Raw genomic sequence first — 18176 nt, forward strand, 5'->3', positions numbered from 1 at the left:
TCTTCCTGACCCAGGGATTGAACCTGCATCTCTTATGTCTCTTGCATTGCAGGTGGGGTCTTTACCACTGGTGCCACCTGATTGGTGTCTAGTTAATACTTTGTATCCTGTTCAGTTTTATTTGTGTTGAGTATTGAGCGTAGCTTCCAGAATTTGCTTTATGATTAAATCTGGATTTGTTTCCAGTCTTCACTTTTTTCTCCTTCATAGGGTCCTTTAAGCTTGTCTTTGTGCAGTACATAGTCCCAGTATGGCACATACTGTGTTGTGCTGCTTTTGTCTTTGAGTGTCTAAGAGAATGAGTTGAAAGGGGAGTGCTGTAAAGTTGACACTGATGTTAATCATTTTAGAGAATATCTTTCTTTCTTAATTGATATGTTTTTATTCATGAAAAGACTGTTTTAGTGTAGTAGAAAAATCAAGCGATTTTGGAATTAGGAGTTCTGTGTTTGGATGTTGGCTCTGTCTGGGCTGCAGATGAATTTCTTCATCTTATAAGATAGGATATCAAGTTAGGATCCAATCAAGAGACAGAAACCACACAGTAATTGAAAAAGGAAAGTTTTATATAGGAGCTATTAACTATGACATGGATTGAAGGGAATTGGCAAGATGTAGAGTTCTATGGAAGTAGAAATAGCAAATATAAGGAGTGCTGCTCTGCATAAAGCTAAGGAAGAGTGCTAAAGAAGAGCCTCTGCCGCATCCTCGGCAGAGATCCAGACCATTTTGGAGAAGGCATGGCCATGGCTCACTGGATGATGGAAAAGTCATGGAAGTACCTCACCTTTGGGACTTGTTAGAAAGTCTTGTGGGGCTAGAGGAGCCCCCTCTGTAGGAATGGGGCATTGGAGTAACTGCACTCTATGGAAGTCTGATGCTGGAAAAAGTGCAGGTTCTGCAGGAGCAGAGCACTGGCAGGTCCACAGAGAGAGTGATCGTCAGGAACCTGTTCACCAGCAGGGGAATGTAAGGCCTGAGGTGCGTGGTATCTGATTGGCAGACCCACGCCAAGGTGGTCACTGGGCTCAGGCCAGTGCCACAAGCTCACCTAGGGGAATGCATGTTCAGAGCACACGGTTGGGCAGAGAACCACTAGATTTTCCTCACATAATAGCTGCTGACTTCTGTGCAGTAAGAATAAGAATGTCAATCCAGCAATACACTGGAAGCCAGAAGGAAGATGCCCTTCTCCAGCGCCCTCTACTGACAAAGCTTAATATTGTGGTTGCTGTAAAAGGGAGAAAAAGTTCAAGTCCAGTTCAGTTCAGTTGCTCAGTCGTGTCTGACTCTTTGTGACCCCATGGACTGCAGTACGCCAGGCTTTCCTGTCCATCACCATCTCCTGGAGTTCACTCAAACTCATGTCCATTGAGTTGGTGATGCCATCCGACTGTCTCATCCTCTGTTGTCCCTTCTCCTCCCGCCTTCATTCATTCCCAGCATCAGGGTCTTTTCAAATGAGTCAGTTCTTCGCATCAGGTGGCCAAAGTACTGGAGTTTCAGCTTTAGCATCAGTCCTTCCAATGAACGCCCGGGGCTGATCTCCTTTAGGATGGACTAGTTGGATCTCCTTGCAGTCCAAGGGACTCTCAAGAGTCTTCTCCAACAGCACAGTTCAAAAGCATCAATTCTTCAGCGTTCAGCCTTCTTTATAGTCCAACCCTCACATCCATACATGACCACTGGAACAACCATAGCCTTGATTAGATGGACCTTTTTTGGCAAAGTAGTTTTCATTATTCTGTCTAGGTTGGTCATAACTTTTCTTCCAAGGAGCAAGTTCATTACAGAGCAAATAATGAAGAATGGATTTAAACCAAGATACAGTCAGTTGTTAACTGGAACAGAGGAGGACCTATCCCCAAAGGTATAAATGTGATTAAATTAATTTTGAATTTAAAAGCACTTTGTAATATCTCAAACAGAATACAAAAATTCACTGTTACTTTTATTATGATTTGATGTGGTTAAACCTGATACTGATATAGTTTGCAGTGTCAAAGTAGATTTGGATAGATTACAACCTGGAAATCTGCAGCATTCTGCTTTTTTAAGGAATTTATTTCAGGATTCTGTTTGATTAATATTGCACCTGAAATTAAATTTATTTGGGCTTCCTAGGCTAAAATGCACTGCATGTTGGTGGCTATTAGTATAAAAATAATATTTATTGAAATCTAATTATATGGCAGGCATGATAAATGCATTTAGTATTGCTAATATTAGTATAACTCCATTTTAAAAATGAGGACATGAGATAAGGTAATTTACCACTACCATACAAATAGGAGGAGTTGAACCGGAATTCACATCTTGGTTTTTCTTATTCCAAAATCTATGCATCTGACTTAGAACACAGTCTCTCTTCAGGCCAGGATAGTTATCACAGTGCTGTAACTTGGATAAAATGTGTATTTACTTTGGACTTTTAACGTCTGTATGCCAGTTACTATGCTGGTTTGGTGCTTCATCTCTGTTTTTTGGGTGAATGCATCCTGTATATTTGGTTGCCCCTCGGTAGTCATGCATTTGGTGCTAGAAGTACAGAGCAGGTAAGCAGAAAGTGATTTGGAGTTGGTCGTCTAGTTTTCACATCAGAAAGTGATTTGTGTTATGTGCCAGCCTGGATGGGAGGGGGTTTAGGGGAGAACGGATACATTATATGTATGGCTGAGTCCTTTGGTGTTAACCTGAAACTAGCACATTTTTTTTTTAAATCACAACATTTTTAATGAGCTATACCCCAATATAAAATGTTTTCGGTGTTAAAAAAAGTAAAAATTAAATTAAAAAAAATAAAGTGATTTATTCATAGAGTACAGAATAATTGCATGAGGCATGTTCAGGAAAGAACAGCCCATCTTCCTCAGTGTTAGTAGGTTGCTGCAACCATTTGAGGTGTGTTTTATGCCAAATATTTTGTTGTTCAGTCACTAAGTCGTGTCCAAGTCTTTGCGATCCACAGACTGTAGCATCACAGACTCAGCTGTCGTTCACTATCTCCAAGGGTTTGTTCAAATTCATGTCCATTGAGTTGGTGATGCTATCTAACCATCTCATCCTCTGCCACCCCCTTCTCCTCCTGCCTTCAATCTTTCCCAGCATCAGGGTCTTTTCCAGTGAGTTGACACTTCACATCAGGTGTCCAAAGGACTGGAGCTTCAACTTCAGCATCAGTCCTTCCAATGAATATTCAGAGTTGATTTCCTTTAGGACTGACTGATTTGATCTCCTTGCCATAGATTTTAATCTATGACTTGATTATGTCATAGATTTTAATCTATGACTAGATTAAAATATAGTTAATAATATGAATCTATTTGTAATATTTAATAGCTTCTACTTGGGAAAAAATCATGTGTCCATTAACAGTGGAATGGATGAGTTCAGTTCAGATCAGTCGCTCAGTCGTGTCCGACTCTTTGTGACCCCATGAATCGCAGCACTCCAGGCCTCCCTGTCCATCACCAACTCCTGGAGTTCACTCAGACTCAACGTCCATCGAGTCAGTGATGCCATCCAGCCATCTTATCCTCTGTCGTCCTCTTCTCCTCCTGCCCCCAATCCCTCTCAGCATCAGAGTCTTTTCCAATGAGTCAACTCTTGCATAAGGTGGCCAAAGTACTGGAGTTTCAGCTTTAGCATCATTCCTTCCAAAGAAATCCCAGGGCTGATCTCCTTTAGAATGGACTGGTTGGATCTCTTTGCAGTCCAAGGGACTCTCAAGAGTCTTCTCCAGCACCACAGTTCAAAAGCATCAATTCTTCGGCGCTCAGCTTTCTTCACAGTCCAACTCTCATATCCATACATGACCACTGGAAAAACCATAGCCTTGACTAGATGGACCTTTGTTGGCAAAGTAATGTCTCTGATTTTGAATATGCTATCTAGGTTGGTCATAACTTTTCTTCCAAGGAGTAAGCGTCTTTTAATTTCATGGCTGCAGTCACCATATGCAGTGATTTTGGAGCCCCCCAAAATAAAGTCTAACACTGTTTCCACTGTTTCCCCATCTATTTGCCATGAAGTGATGGGACCAGATGCTATGATCTTCGTTTGCTGAATGTTGAGCTTTAAGCCAACTTTTTCACTCTCCATTTTCACTTTCATCAAGAGGTTTTTAGTTCCTCTTCACTTTCTGCCATAAGGGTGGAACGGATACATAAAGTGAAATATGTTAAAGAAGTGAAAATGAATAAAGCCCTGCTACACACAGTAGCATGGATGACTCTTTCAGACATAATATTGAGCAAAAGCAATACCATATCAAACATTATAAATGCCAAAACAAAGTTCACAAATGGGTAAAATTAATTTATGGTGCTATAAGTCAGAGTTACTTTTGGGAAAGGCTGTGTGAGGTTTTTGGGTACTGTTAATATTTAAGAGCTTGATCTGAATTGTAGTTATGTGGGGATGGTGCTGGTGATTCAGTCAGCTCAGTCCTCTGCGACTCTTTGTGACCCCATGGACTGTAGCCCACCAGGCCCCTCTGTCCACAGGGTTCTCCAGACAGAAATACTGGAATGGGTTGTCATTTCCTTCTCCAGGGGATCTTCTCGGGTCAGTGATCAAAACCATGTCTTCTGCCTGACTGGCAGATTCTTTACCACTGAGCCACCTGGGAAGCCCTCTAGGTGGGAGTAGATATTTGTAAATTTTACTGAACTGAACCATTAATATTTATGTACTTGTCCACATGATATTTCAATAAAACATTAAAATGGTTAAAAACCTAAGTTTTAAAAATAGGAAAATAATAAGGAAAAGTAATATAGTGATATGATTGAATGTTGGATAGCTATTTAATGAAGCTTACTAAAAGTTTTTAAATGATAAGAAAAAATGCTTAGTTTACAATGCCAAGTGGAAACAAATTAGAGTCCAAGCTTGGCTGCACTATATTATCCCCAGTGTGTAAAACAAATGTCTGAAAAATTGGTAGGGAAAAAAACTCATTAAATAGTAGAACTGTAGAAATGGTTTGTTTTTCTTCTCTCTACCTCACTACATTGAAACAATTTCCTGCAATAAAATGCTTTTTATAATCAGCTGTATTAGTTATGGAGAAAAATGAATATCCGGAGGGCTTCGTCATCTGTAAATACCCGATTATGTTTCCATTACTTAGACAATAAACAACCCAATTATCTGAGTGCCCAAGAACTCGGGAAAATTGCTCCAACCTGTCCTTTTAGCCTGAGATTTCCTGACAACCCCAGGCTTCTCAATGCCTCGCCACTTTGGGCTTTACAATTTTATTTTTCGGTTCAACAGGTGGTTTGTGAGCATCAGTTATTTGCCAAGTGCTCTAGGTATATAGCAACATATAAGAAGGGCAATGATCTCTGTCTTAGATTTCCTTACTTTTAGCAGGGAAGACAAAACATAAGTAGTCGTTCTAAAGATTAAGTTGGAGGAAGAAATCCAAGGTACTATAAAGGTATATGTAATAAGAAAACCACATCTAGTCTCAGGAGACAAGATTGTTGCTAGAAAAGCTGTTTTGTTTAAATGAAGACCACCAAGATGAGTATACGTTTGCCGGCTGTGAAGGGGTAGGGCATTTGACGGTGGATGGTGGTGAGAACAATGGATTATGGATCTCAGTGAGACTGAGGGATTGTTCAAGAGTGATGTGGGAAAGGATAGGAGACTGAGAGTCAGAGCTAGAGTCTGAGGTGAAGGTTGCAGAAGCCATATGTGATGTGGAACTGAGTTGCTAGGTGGGGCTGGGAAAGGTCATTCAAGGTGAGGAAGCCAGTGATCTGAGCTGGTGTCCAATGGGTTCTACAGGCGGATGGATGCCTCATGGAGAAAAGACGGCTGAGGCATTAAAGAAGGAACATCTCTGCTGTTGGTTGCTATGTGTGCGATATCCTCCGCCTCAACTTCTTAGGCTGTGCATCCTTTTAAGGCCCACATAAAACATGACTTAGTCTATCACACCATCCCTATTTACCCAATTGGTTACATGCCTTCCTTCCTTTGATTTTATAGCATCAAATGTCTCATTGCATGAGTTGGTACTCAATGAACATTTGCTAAATTCCATACTTTCTCTGAGGTATCACTATTAGAAATGGACATGTTGAGCTCAATGAACTCCAGGTGTTTAACCTGGAACTCTGGTTATGTTCCAATAGTCAAGGCACATTGATTTAACTATTCTGAAAGCAGTTTTGTCTAGAGAATAATAATTTGTGTTTTTCATTTTGCATGCAGTCACATAGTTTCCAATCATTTCTGTTAAGACAAAACTATGACTTTTTGAGTAGTCACTTAATGTTTGTACTTCTATTCAGTGTCTGGCGTAGACTCAGTTTTCTGTTGATAAACCTGCAGCATCAAATGAGATGCACGTATTCCAGACAGATGCTGCCAGTGTCTGGAATCAAAACAAATCATATCACTTGCCTGTCACAAAAGAATGCCTCTTCTGTCATTGCGGACCAATCTGTTTAATGACACAATTGCTGGGCTGTGGAGCAGATGACTGTTCCTTTGTCACTCAGAATTCCTGGGACGCTGCAAAGAGAAAAACACTTGCAGCTTGATTGGTGTGTCTTGGTCCCTCCCTGAGTGGAGGTGAGGGGAATGACTATATTTTCCAGGGGGCAGTGGTCTACTTCTTTTAAGATGGATGGAAGGCTGTTTTCTGTGTTGCAGGTCTTCTTGATGGCTAATTATTTGAAGCCAGAAGATCCCAAATGCAATTTCAAACAGAGTTTGGGATTAACTCTTAAAACTTTGCCATGTGCAATATGCTGCTGCATGTTGTGTCTTGGGGTTCCATTAAGAGATGAATAAGAGCCCCCACCTTCCAGGATATCTCAGCAAAGAGACAGCTCACTGATGAGCTGAAGTAGAAAGATGGAATAAAATGACTCTTTTTGACTAAGCTGAAGGACTCACAAGCGAGAGGCATCTGTTTGAATCTTCTGGAATAAATTGAGAAAGCTTCCTGGACAAGGTGTTCTAAGAAACTGGAATCCGTCTATTATGCAAGAACCAGGGAAGTTCTCTTCCTAAATTGCTTAATTTCTGGACCTGACACAGAGAGCACTGGGGTTTCTAGTTGTGGTACACAGAATGGGTCCTACCCTAAAATGCCCATTCTTTTGTTACAGCCCCAGAAATTCTGATTTAATTGATGTCAGGTAGGGCCCAAGAAGGAAATGGCAATCCACTCCAGTATTCTTACCTGGAGAATCCCAGGGACGGGGGAGCCTGGTGGGCTGCCGTCCGTGGGGTCGCACAGAGTCGGACACGACTGAAGCAACTTAGCAGCAGCAGCAGGGCCCAAGAAACTGCAATTTAAGAAAACATGATAGTTAATTTCAACAAAAGTGGTCCAGAAATCATACCTTTGATGATCACTGGTATTAAATACAGAAAAGTAACTGGATTTTGTAGGATGGATGGTTAGTTCCAAGGAAGAAGAGATGTCCTGGGGGAAGATATAGTGGAAGAGCAGTAATTAGTGCTCTACTCTAAAGCAGGGGTGGAATTTCCTGCTCAGATACTGTGTACATTTTATTTGCATGTAATCTGCATAATTAGTGCTCCTTTTTCTTTGAATTTCTGACTGCTCCAAATCTTTTCATTAAAGAAGGGAAGCCAGGGTTGTCCTTCACCTTGAATTTTACCTAAGAACAGATTCATGGTATAGATATTTCTCCTGCTACTCAGAGAATACCTAGGACAGAGAATTCATAACTTCCAGCTTCGCTTCAGTAACTGGAAAGTTTTCAAGGCGTTTTAAAATACAGTTCACTTATACGTGTTTTGAGAGACAAAGGGAAACTCCGTTTCGTTCTTAGAGTTAGGCGTCTTCCATTGCGCCCACGAGGTGGCGCCCTCTCACCATTTCTGGCCTCCGTGCGGGTGAGCTGGCCTGGGGAGGGTGTATCTAAAAGCAGAGAACCTGGGAGATCCTGTCAGCGTTACTAACAGGCCTGTGGGAATTATTCTTAGAACATTAGGAATGACAATATGCTGTGCTCTTTGTTCACTTGTTCCAGTCTCGTCTAAATGCTGGAGGTCGCAATATCCTCCAGCCATTGTTAGCATCAATTGGCTAAATAGAAAACAGAAGAGCAACCTCACACAAAGGCAAGGGGGGGGAAAAAGACGAAAGAAAAAGACAGAAAAAAAAAAGGGAAAGAAATGAAATGAAGTCTGAGAGAATAAACACACTGTATGGGAAATATTGGGAGGTGAGAGGAGAGAAAAGTGGGCAGGTGGTGATTCCAGGCTCAAAGAAAAGTCTTTCTTGCCCCTTTCCCAAGGTCAGCTGTCAAGGTCAGCTTGGACAGCCCTGGAGAGAACACGGGCTGTGGCATGCTGGTCCAAGATATGGGACTTGGCTCAAGAGCCCATGGTAGCCAGGTCGATGGTCATTTTCCTATTTCCTTCTCACAATCAGCTTGTTGAAAGTCATCCAAATGTCTATGATCCGGTAAAACCGTACTACCTTATGAAGCACTGTAGAGACTTCTGGACCTCTGTGATCTGTGGCTCCTGAATCTGAGGGCAGAGGTCTGAGGACCTGGGTGAGCCTGGGGGCCTGGCACTGTGCCAGTGCTGCACCTTGGTCCGCATGCTTCTCAGCTATTCTGTATGAACCCTCTCATTGCCACCTGCTCCACGTGTCACTCTGAATTCCCCTGGGCCGTGGGACCTTGCACACACGTCGCAGAGCCATACTTGACCATGAGAAGGAATTTCCTTCAAATTTAGCTTGTATGAAGCAAATGAATGCCTTAAATATGAGAATAAAGGATAAAGCAAAATATTTGCTAAAATATAGATTTTGCTGACCTGAAATGTTCGTCTCATTTTTTTAAAAAATAGAAAACAATTTTTAAAAACAATTTTTTCCCCTAAGTTTGTAAAGAATATGGATCTAACTTGTGAACTCAGGTCCTAAACAAATGTTATTTGAAATAGTAAGCCAGATTATTCAGCTGCACTTTGTAAAGCAGAAGGCTGATTATGCCACATCTGTTTTTCAAAATCAACAGCCTGAAAGATAAAGTTAACTACTAAGCTAAGTATTCAAAGTTCTCCATCAGCCTTTCCAGCCCTTTGTCTTATTACTCTCCTAGATTTCATGTATGTTTTTGTAAAATGTATATCTTATACAGGGTTATCTATATTTTTTGAAGATTTTTATGTAAGACAGAGAACATTCCATTCTATCATATCCCAGTGTTGATTCAAATCTGGATTCAGGAGCTAATTTTGAGAACGGCACAGAGTGATGAAAACCTCACTTGAGGTTCTCCTGAGTAACTATAATGTTTGCACAAGTTACAAAGAGGATGAATATCATTGCACATGTCTGAATTTCTCTGTAGTAAATCTTAGGTAAAATCCAGTTTCTCCAAGTAAAACTCATCCTTTTAGCTATTAAGCAATTATTGGATAGGCCCCATTAGTAACAAGCGCATGGCTCTGTGTTTCTCTTTGATAATAATAATAATGGATTCTTTCCTTAGGGCTCATCTCAATTGCCTTGAAGTATGACTTTGGTACCATTGTTTTGGCACCATTCAGTGATACTGGAACTTTGATTTGTGTGATGTATGATAGGCAGAAATGAAGCTTCTAAAATACATGTACAATTGACGCAATTAAGGTGAGTAGGCTGCAAAAGTAGTTTTTAAATTGTCTTTCTCTAGGAAAAGTAAATGGTATATTGAGTTAATTAGACCAAGGAGTACAATTCTGGTACAAGTGTGCACCTTTGAACTATAAACAGAGGAATTCTGTAGAGGTTGGAGTTGCTGGGCTAGAAGCCCAGGCCAGCCTTTGGGAGGCCAGCCTTTGGTTCTGGTGTTAGAATTGCTGAGGACTCACTTCACAGTCTTGTCTCCTAAAGTAGAATTTCTCTCGCTGTCCCTTGCACAGGAAGCAGACAATACAGACTGGATCTAAGGGGTAAATCTAAGTGCTGCCATTTCCCACTTGAAGAGGGCTTTTTACACCAGGAATGAACAATACTCTTATATTGTTCTTCTCTTCATTCTTGAAGGGTTATCACTGAGTACAGAGCTTCTCTCTGTGACTCCCTGCCTCTGGGGCTGTGACAATAGGGATTCAGAAAAAATGTGCAGCATCACTGGGTTCATAAGGTGGGTTTCATCACTGGTTCATAGATGAGGAAGCCAAGGCACAGAGAAGAGACCAACAAAGTGAGTCGGTGGCTGAAGTGGGATTGGTGCTGGTCGTGGTGGTTTAGTCGCTAAGTCCTGTCCAGCTCTTGGGATTCCGTGGATTGTAGCTGTCAGGCTTCTCTGTCCATGGGATTCTCCAGGCAAGAATACTGGAGTGGGCTGCCATTTCCTTGTCCAGGGGATCTTCGTGACCCAAGAATTAAACCCAGGTCTCCTGCATTGCAGGCAGATGATTTACCAACTGAGCTATGAGGGAAGCCCAACTGGGATTAGGATCTAGATTACCTAACTGGTTTCCTGAATGCCTAATTAATATCCTTTCTGCTCACTACATCCTCCATTAGGTTCACTCATTCAGATATACATTCATTCACACCTTTATTGTGCCAACATTTAATCAAGCAGGATATGGAAAGCTGTTTTGTTTCGACTTCTGTGATAAATGCTTATGCTTTAATGTATAGGATCCCATTGAACTGAGTCTTCAGAGATTAGTAATTGAGGCAACTGAAGCCCAGGGAAGTGAAAATAATTTGCCCACTTTTCTAGTTAAAGGGTAATACTGGTATTAGAATTTAAGTCCAGGTGGCATTAGGGGTAAAGAACCCGCCTAGCAATGCAAGAGACAAAAAAGATGCAGGTTCCAGGGCATGGCAACCCACTCCAGAATTCCTGCCTGGGAAATCCGATGGATAGAGGAGCCTGGTGGGTTATAGTCCATAGAGTTGCAAAGAGTTGGGTATGACTCAAGTGACTTAGCACGCACACCCTAAATACAATTTTTTTCTGCCACATATCATTTTACTCTTCAGTTCAGTTCAGTTCCTCAATCGTGTCCGACTCTTTGTGACCCCATGGACTACAGCATGCCAGGCCTCCCTGTCCATCACCAACTCCTGGAGTTTACTCAAACTCATGTCCATTGAATCAGTGACGCCATCCAGCCATCTCATTTTCTGTCATCTCCCTCTCCTCCTGCCTTCAGTCTTTCCCAGCATCAGGGTCTTTTCCAATGAGTCAGCTTTTTGCATCAGGTGGGTAAAGTATTGGAGTTCCAGCTTCAGCATCAGGATTCTCAATGAATATTCAGGACTGATTTCCTTTAGGATGGACTGGTCGGATCTCCTTGCTGTCCAAGGGACTCTCAAGAGTCTTCTCCAACACCAGTTCAAAAGCATCAATTCTTCAGCACTCAGCTTTCTTTATAGTCCAACTCTCACATCCATACATGACTATTGGAAAAACCATAGCTTTGACCAGATGGACCTTTGTTGGCAAAGTAATATCTCTGCTTTTTAATATGCTGTCTAGGTTGGTCATAACTTTTCTTCCAAGGAGCAAGCATCTTTAAATTTCATGGCTGCAGTCACCATCTGCAGTGATTTTGGAGCCCAAAAGAATAAAGTCTGACACTGTTTCCACTGTTTCCCCATCTATTTCCCATGAAGTGATGGGACCAGATGCCATGATCTTCATTTTCTGAATGTTGAGCTTTAAGCCAAGTTTTTCACTCCTCTTTCACTTTCATCAAGAGGCTCTTTAGTTCCTCTTCACTTTCTGCCATAAGGCTGGTGTCATCTGCATATCTGAGGTTATTGATATTTCTTCCTGCAATCTTGATTCCAGCTTGTGCTTCATCCAGCCCAGGGTTTCTCATGATGTACTCTGCATATAGGTTAAATAAGCAGGGTGACCTATACAGCCTTGACGTACTCCTTTCCTATTTGGAACCATTTTTTTACTCTTACCGGTGCTCAAAACAGTATCAAGGATTGGGAAATGTATAGTATTTATTGTATATGGATTGAGCTATTTTATACTAGAGCATTTTCTACAATGACTTAGAAATGTGAGCTGTGGCTCCTATCATCAGTGAGCTCACATTTAATTTGAGAGAGACGTTGCATACATTAAAATTTAAGTAAAACTGTTAAGTCAAATGTCATTATCAAATTAGTGTATAATATTTAATGGACTGAAGAAATGTTTTCAGCCTCACAATGGATGCTCGTAGTGACTGATGAGTTAGATTGTGTGTCTGGTGAGTAAGGCATCATTTGTTTCATTTTCAATTTGTTGAGTGATTAACATATATTAGAAGAGTAAATAGACTTGGATTTTCAAATGTAGCAGATGTTTGAAATCCTTTTACCATCTGCAAAACAAGATTTAGAGAGATGCCGCCTATATATTTTTGCCTTCTAATTTATGAGAAATTCCCTTTTTCTTTTTAATTTAAGAGATATTTAAAAACTAGGATAAAGAAGAGTGTCAGTGAAGGAAAATTTTGAAGCGCAGCACATCAGAATTCAGTCTCATGATCTTGCTCCTTGCAGTGTGCCTGCTGGCAGTGTCATGCTCAGTGAATGGGACTCAGACTCTCCTGTTATTCCAGCAACCTAGAGATCACTCTTGACTCATTCCTGTTGTTCCTACCCCATACTCCATCTGACTAATCATGAATTCCTCCACTGCCACCACATTCATCTTGTTTCTTTCACATAGACTAACGCAAAATCCTCCCAACCAGTGTGCCATGGGACTCAGTGCCCCCTCTAGTTGATATTTTCCCAGACTGCAGTCAGAGTGACCTTTCAAAATGCATTTCACCTCACCAACTCCTTAAAATCTTTCAAAAGATTTCTTATTTAACAAAGGTATTTTTCTCCCAAAGGTCTATAAAGACAACTTTTTCCAGTCCTTTTAAAAAATTATCTAATTCTTCATGCTCTCACACCATAGAATCTTTCTATATACTCCACCCCCCGCTTCCACCGACCTGAAAAAGTGTTCCGTTCTGAGCCCTTGGACTTGAGCTAAACTTTTCCTTCTCCAGTAAAGACCACCCTGGCTCCCCTTTCCTTGTAGTATACTCTCACACAACCATGCAGCTCTCTTTATTTACAGATGCAATTTTACCTTTATTTTGTGTCTGTCTCTCCCATTGCTGGATTCTCAGCTCAATTGATACTTGAATCAGGTCTGGTTTTGCTCACCGTTGTATTCTCAAGCACAACACAATGCCCAGCACATGGAAGGAAATTTCTAAATATTTATTGATTGAACAATCTAAGAAAAGTGGGAGTACTATGATTCCAGGAAGGGGAGATTAAAGTGTGCCTTAAAAGCAATCTTCTTTGGAAGCTGCATTCTACAGAAAAAAGTCTGAAGTTCTTTTTAGCTTTGCTGAGAATGGGTGAAAGAGCTCTGCCTTGTGTAGGACATAAAGAAATACTGGTCTGGATCAACAGTGGAGGCTCTAAAATCTAGACAGAGAATATTGATAGTGGCAGAATCTGTGTTAACAGGAAAGAATAAAGGTTAGATCAGAAGGGGCTGTTGTAGTAAAATTATTTCAGTAAAAAAGTTTCAGGCAATTTTTACATTCTCACTTGTGTTCTAGGCCTAAAGTCTGAATCTAATTGCCATTTATAAATATCCATAAGAATGTGATAAAGTCAGACAATCCCATGTTGGTTGTGCTGTGTCTTGGATGATTCTCAAGGATCCACCGCAAAGGACAATCCAATTGTGACTGGACCCACATACCTAGTGTTGCAGGGCTGAGGGTTGCCCATGCTTTGTGACTCTCTTGTTTTAGATTCAGCCCTAGGGAGGTGCTTCTCCCAGGTCAACCTCCATTTCTCTGAAACTACAAAGATTTATAAAGCCAGAGAGGGCTGCTGGCCCAAGGAGCTCTGAAATAAATGTTACAGCCCTGCAGACTGATTTTCTTAGTAACACTGCAAATGTCACTGTGATGATGTATTGGTCAAGCGTAAGCTTCTTTTGCTGAAATTCTGGTAAATTGTCTGTTTTTAACGTGAATGTTTCCCTTCTTAGTGATATCTGCCTGATTACAGCAGCAAATCTGTCTCTTCTCTGGGTACTTTACTCTGGTTTTTAGCCTTCTGAGGCTGGAGCTGAGGGAGACTTGTTAACTAGTGATCTAATTTGATTGGCATCAGGAAATAAAAGCCTAGGAGTCCTCTGGTTCTGTCTCTTGACTGATAAAAAGAACCAAATCTGTTCTCCTGTTTTTCCTGGCTTCTTCTAAATTGGCTGTAAGTTTTCAGGAAGCCTTAAAAGAGACCCTTTGTAGCAGTTTTATGCTCCCAAATCAATTTAACAAATGATAAGTGCAAGCCTTAGGTTGTACATATGCAGATGAATAAGGCATATTTTTTTTGTCCTCACTGAATTTAACATCTGGAAGAGAGGTGAAATTAGAAGGTCTTGGACCATCATTCATTATACTGTTAGATGAATGAGGAAAGTATGAGGTTGAGAATCACATCCAGCAAGAATCAGAGATGCTTTCATAGTACATGTGAGATTTTTTTTTTTTAAAGAATGGTATGGTCTCATCAATGGGTAAACATGAATAAAATAGAGTCCTCCAGTTTGAGTTGCCTAAGGAATAGGCCAGAAGACCATTGGAAATGAGAGGCTTAATCTCAGGATAGTTGTAGGAGAGAAAAAGGCTAGATTTTTCCCTATAGAAAAGTCTTTTTTTCCCCTATAGAAGTGATATGGGAGCCAAAGAAAAATAGAATTTAGAGAATACACTTATTCAAGGACAGGAGAAAGAAAGACAGGAAATGAATAAGGGAGAGGCAAAGAGTAAGAAGCAGTGCCTGAAGCTGAAGGAGCTGGAGATTTTAAGTAGAGTGGTTGTGCAGTGGTGTTTCCAAATTATGGGAGAGGGAAGAAATAAGTAAATTTGGAATTGGGGTTACTAGCAAATATTCTCTTGACTCATAAATTCCACTGGCTTTTCCTTAAAACTTCTGGCTAAAGGGTAATGCTGCTACCCAACTAGGTCTTTATACAAGTAGCATCTTTCTCTTTTAATTAAAATAGTATTTCTATTTTCCTAATGATCTTGAAATTGGAATTGTCAGTGTTTACTAAAATCTTTGTAGCTGTAAGCCTCTTTCTCAAGTCACTAGCCTCCTTAATGACTCCTGTTTCCGCCTCCTTTTTTTCCAGAGTTCATCCTCCTCCCCTCCCTTCTGCTATTTAATTATGATCATTTCTCCCAGCATCTCTTTATCCAAGGACCTTCTAATGAATTTAAGATGCACACAACAAAGATGCAATTCAGAGTACCTCACTTTTATACTTAAAAACCTCTATAGCTTCTCATCTTTAAAGAGAAAAGTCTGAGCTCCTTAGACAGCAAAAAGGAACACTCAAAGCATATTTTTTTTTTCAATGAATAGGTTATTAAATAATCTTTTTGTCCTTTAGCACCGATCAGTTTGGGATGAGTCCCCATCTTTGTGTTCTCCGGCACCCAGTACAGTGTTGGGAGACACAACGCCTAGTATGTATGCAACAATCAAAAAACATGGGCTGCATTCTGGTCTTTGGAAAATGTCATCCTAAGCATAGCTTTGTCTACAAGTTTGAACTGACAGGGAAACAAAGCGTTAATCAGGCACGATGCTCAGAAATAGACGTAAGCTTAAAAGTATTTCTTACTATGTGCAGTTATTTTGGACAAGTAACACCATCTAATCCAATCCAGTGGCTCCGCTCTCCTGCTGCACATTAGTACGCCCGGGGAGCTTTTTAAACGTTGGAGCTTCATCCCTTTCTAATCAGCTCATTTCATAATCATCCCTTCCAACAGCGGCTCTCCAGGTGTGGGCCCCACACCAGCAACTTTAGCATCACCTGGGAATTTGTTAGAACTCCAGAATCTTGGCCCAACCGCACACCTTTTGATCAGAAATCTGAGAGTGAGGGCCCTCGTTCTGTTTTCACAAGCCCTCCAGGTGATTCTGACGGGTGTGAAGGTTGGAGAACCACTGATTTTTAGCACTGAACTCTGACTCTTTGCTGTTGTGTCCCAACAAAAGAAGGTATTTCCCCCTGGTACATCACTACCGCAGAATGTATCATTTTGGGCCCAGGGGGCTTTTGCTCCTTATCAGTTTTCGTGGGGTCACCAGCTAGAATGAGACTGAGCCTCCTGCAGATGGGGACTATGATGATACTCCATCCTGGGCTCGTGTTCCTCTCTTGCCCTTAGAACCCCATCACTTGGCACAGGGCCTGGCAGGAAGTAGGTGTTCAGTAAGGGCAAGAATAAAACTATGAGGGTTGCTCAGGCCAACTGAAAGAAGCAGATGCATTAATCATGGTGTGTTTTCCTTAAACTGTATTGTTTCAACAGTATTCACTAAAATAAATACTTTTTAGAAATTTATTTATAATTGGAGGATAACTGTTCTAGTGATGGGGATTTTGAGTAGTATGCTGTGTTTTGGGGAGAAGGCCTTAAGATGGGCTTTTCAAACACTGCTGAGTCCAACTAGTTTTTCAGTAGCAGTGACTGCTGTTTTAGTCCCTAGCATCAACTCCAAGACCCATTCTCTGTTGCTGTAAGCTGTCACTGTAAGCAAATAAGAACTCAAAAAAGAGTCAACTTACATTACATTAATAATGAATCACAGAATACTTGTTTTCTTTCCTTGCTGCCAAACTCACATGTATGTGTGTGTACACACACACACACAGACACACACACGCACACACAGACACACACACACACATTGTTGTAAGCTTGTTTCAATGGCAGGAGGGCTAGCATACTGGTAAAGAAGGTGAAAGCTGGGTTTGGGCTGCTTGGGTTCAATTCCACCTCCACCCTTTACTAGTTGTGAGACTTTGGGTAGTTTATGTAATCTTTCCATACCTTATTTTCCTCATTCCAGGAACAACTTGACTTGTCTCACAGTTTTCAGGTTAAAACTGGTGTCCTTTATGTCCACTGATGAGAGGCTGCTCAAGCGTTAGCTTCATGGCTTTCTTACTTGTATAAACCCTTTCATGGCCCTGGGAGGGGTCCTGGTATTGTAGTCACAGGTTCCTATATTTTTTGTAAATTCGCAAAAGTAGGATGTTTGACCGCATTTGTATAAAGTTGCTAGTTTTTTTCTCTCAGCCATCCCCTTTATCATTCTTCCCTGTTAAAGGGCAGCAGTGAAATTGTCACTGCCATCTTTGGAATCTAGCTAAGAGGAAGTTGGGGGGCTTCCCTGGTGGCTCAGACGGACTACAGTCCATAGCATTGCAGAGTCAGACACGACTGAAGTGATTTTCTTACACACATGCAGCAGTGTACTTGTAATTTTTTATTTTATTTAAAGAAATTAGCCCACCAGGCTCCTCTGTCCATGGAAATTCCCAGGCAAGAATACTGGAGCAGGTTGCATTTCCTACTCTAGGGGATCTCCTGACCCAGGGATTGGGCTCCCATGTCTTGTGTCTCCTGTGTTGGCAGGCTGATTCTTTACCACTGAGCCACCTGGGGAGCCTGGAACGTGTTCTATACAATAGGTTTTATAAAAAATATTGTGGTAGAGGGGCCTGAGCACGAGATCTGGTCTGCAGACCTGGGCTCCAGTGCTTCTGTTTACCAGTCACTGCAGCTTTCTAACCCTCAGTTTCTCCCATCTGTAGAACTTGTCTTGTAAGGACATTTGTAAGCATCAAATGAAGTGATTTCTGAAACAACATATTGTAAACTGTAAATTATTATAACTCAAGCTTTTTTTAAAAAAAGACACAGATATGTGTACTGCAAATATCTTCTCCCACTCAGGAGCCTGCCTTTTTTATTCACTTAATAATGTCTTTTGATGGATGTAAGTTATTGTGTGATAAACATAATTTTGATAAACATTAAATCATAAAATTTAAAAAGTATGTTTGGCAATTTTTTTGTAATATCAGTGTTTTTTGTGTCCTGTTTACAAAGTCTTTACCTAACCAAAGGTCATGAGGACATCTGCCTAAAAATTATTATGTACTAGAGTTTTACTGTTTTGCCATTCAAATTAAAATTTCTTTGGGATTGATTTTTGGATGTGATGTAAGGTAAGGATTAAGATACATTTGTTTCCAACATGGATATTCAAATGACCTAGATCCATTTATTAAAAATACCTTTCCTTCCTCCTCTGTATTTTCAATGGCACC

General features: G+C 40.8%; 1 protein-coding gene across 2 annotated transcripts in view; it reads left to right on the plus strand.

The window, feature by feature from the left end:
• Positions 1-18176, plus strand: part of FGF12 (fibroblast growth factor 12) — a 620602-nt gene that overhangs the window by 270651 nt on the left and 331775 nt on the right. The window lies entirely within an intron of this gene.

This window comes from Bos indicus x Bos taurus, chromosome 1 (genome assembly GCF_003369695.1).
Source record: "Bos indicus x Bos taurus breed Angus x Brahman F1 hybrid chromosome 1, Bos_hybrid_MaternalHap_v2.0, whole genome shotgun sequence".
In the NCBI taxonomy this organism is placed as follows: Eukaryota; Metazoa; Chordata; class Mammalia; order Artiodactyla; family Bovidae; genus Bos; species Bos indicus x Bos taurus.